Source organism: Epinephelus moara, chromosome 16 (genome assembly GCF_006386435.1).
Source record: "Epinephelus moara isolate mb chromosome 16, YSFRI_EMoa_1.0, whole genome shotgun sequence".
Taxonomy (NCBI): Eukaryota; Metazoa; Chordata; class Actinopteri; order Perciformes; family Serranidae; genus Epinephelus; species Epinephelus moara.
In genome coordinates, this window is record NC_065521.1 from 4,137,218 (window position 1) to 4,140,103 (window position 2,886).

Below are 2,886 nucleotides of genomic sequence, written 5' to 3' on the forward strand. Positions count from 1 at the left end.
AGAGGCTCTAAAAATCGTCTAAAACTTTTGTCTTGAACTCGCTGCCATGGCCACAATTTTCACTGTACAGACACAATTTATACCACAAAACGTAGGAAAATTTGTTCTGCTCACAGATATGTTGACATGGAATCTCTCACACATACACATTTTTGCTGAGTCGCTCCAAAGCGAAGGGAGCGCTGATTTTTTTCTCATTCACTCCCATGTAAACTCAGAGGAGAAATTTCTGGAAACAGCTTAGGTGCAACACATTTTAAACTCGCTCCTCTGACCACATTTTTGACTCGAGAAATATAAAACACGACACGTGTGTTCACGAGAAGTGGCTGTCTCTCACAATCACTTTATTTTCTTGATTGGACCAACGGTTTGGGTATGGCAAGAATTTGTTCGAGGAGTTAAAACCCAATATAAACAGCCTTTGCTGATCTGCTCTCTCATGAGCTCTCTGTGTGCCCCTTAGGTGCAGGCAAGTCATTAATCGCCATGACAACGGCTGCACACACAGACGCGCACACACGGCTCTCTCTGTCTGTGTGTCTCACAATCTTTAAAGGACAGATTACAGCAGCAGAATCTTCATTTGAAACAGCAAATACACATTATTAACCCCTAAAGTGCCAAAATGGGCTCTCTAGCGCCACCTAGGTGCACTAAAATGGCCACTGTGGCCCGTAGGAAGGTCGTAGAAATATCAAACCAAAACTGGTGTGTTTGACATACAAATCACGCGCTGACACAAACCAAAACTGGTGTGTTTGACATACAAATCACGCGCTGACACCCATGACCTAATTCCAACAGGAAGTGAGCTATTTAACCTTTCAAAGTAAGATTTCGCCTCAAACATGCTCTTAAAAAAAAAACATCTCCTCCTACACCATTTATTGTATTGGCTTTAAAGACACACACATGCCACCTCAACTGCTGCTAAACAGATCTTCTCTATAACTTTATCAACGGTTTGGGAATGGGAAGAACTTGTTCGAGGAGTTAAATCTCCACTAAAACAGGTCTCTTCTCTGTGTTCTGTCTCTGTCTGTCTCTGCTCTTCTGCCAGGTGCACATGGCAACCGCTGTCACACACAAACTCACAGAAACATGATGTGTGTGCGTGTCTACATCTTACATGCAGACATGACAGGGGCCTAATTTGCATATTGTGGCGTCACTAGGCGGCAGTCGTATTGGATTTCATAAATCTCAGTAAAAGAACATTTTGAACATATTTACACAGTAGATTTATTTTCTTTTGTATTGTTTTTGTCATCTCATCCTCAAAAAAAAGGGAGGGGAATCTGATGGGAGTAAATTAACTCATCTCATTTGCATACTGTGGCATCACTAGGCAGCAGCCATATTGGATTTCATTAATATCAGTAAAAAAGCATTTTGAACATATTTACACAGTAGATTTGTTTTGTGCTGTTTTTGTTGTCTCTTCCTCAAAATAAAGGAAGAGGAATCTGATGGGAATAAATTCGCTCATCTAATTTGCATATTGTGACATCACTTCTACATACCTACAGCTACAGAAAGTATTCAAACATCAAAACATTCAGCTCTGTAAGGATTTTCTGATGTTTGTGGCAATATGTTTGATATTTCTAAATAATTCACGGTGACGACATAAGCTGGGGGCCGAAACGGGCGCGAGTGCGAGGTCCCGCCCAATGCTGCTTGCAGCTTTAATTATTAATATTATTTTTATTTTTTTTCTTTGTCCAAAAGGATCGCATTTTTCACTGCCTGAACATACCCCAAAACTCATCAAACTTGGAATATAAGTCACACCTGGCGAAAAATTTTATAATCTATTGTCGTCCTGAATTTCCACCACTAGGTGGCGCTATAATCAAGGGAAGTGCGTTTTGGCTAATAACTCCCATATACTTTGTGGCACATTCAAAAACCTTATATCCACGCGTTCAGTGAACGCTTTTAGTAGTAGTTTTTTTTCCCACAAATTCGCAAAATGTCGCAAACCTACTTTTTTGAACTCCTCCTAGGCAATTTGACCGATTTGCACGAAACTTTGCACACAGCATCTGTGGAGTCTCCTGATAAAAAGTTATTAAAAGAATTTCGATATTCCAAAGAATACTCAAGTTATTTAATAGCAACTTCACGCAGATTTAGTACAAAACAGGAAATGTTGCATATCTCCACATTGGTGTGTCCGAATGACATGAAACTCAGATTACCACTTCCCCATGAGCCCCTGAGGCTCTGTGCAAAGTTTCAGGCGATGACCACCAGGTGGCGCTCTTTAAATTGAAGTATTTTATATCTCAACATCGGTTGGGCGGATTAACACAAAACTGGGTATGATTATTGTCAATGCCCTCCTGAGGATATCTAACAAAGGACTTACCGATCCGCCACTAGGTGGCGCTCTGGTGGCCGTCTAATTTAATATTTGGCACTGTGCCAACACCATAACACTCATGGAAATTAAATTGATAGTGGTGGTATAGACTCGCCCCTGTAAGTCACACACCAAAAATGACCAGCAGGTGGCACTATTTTCAATGCAAAAGCGTTTTTGGCCCACAACTCCCACATAACATGTTGCATGTTTTGAAACCTTATATCACAGTGTTCCCTGAATTCAGCTGAATTGTGTGATGTAAGGCACGACCACTTTTGCATTAAATTTCCATTCGCAAAATTGCGAACAATGAAAAACTTACTTTTTCGAACTCCTCCTAGGCGATTTGACTAATTTGCACCAAACTTTGCATGAAGCATCTGTGGACCCTCCTGACAAAAAGTTATTAAAAGAATTTTGATCGTCCAAAAAACGCCCAAAATATAAAACAACAAATTCCTGCACATTGTTTTCAAAACAGACAGTCTTTCATATCTTGACCAAATACAGTC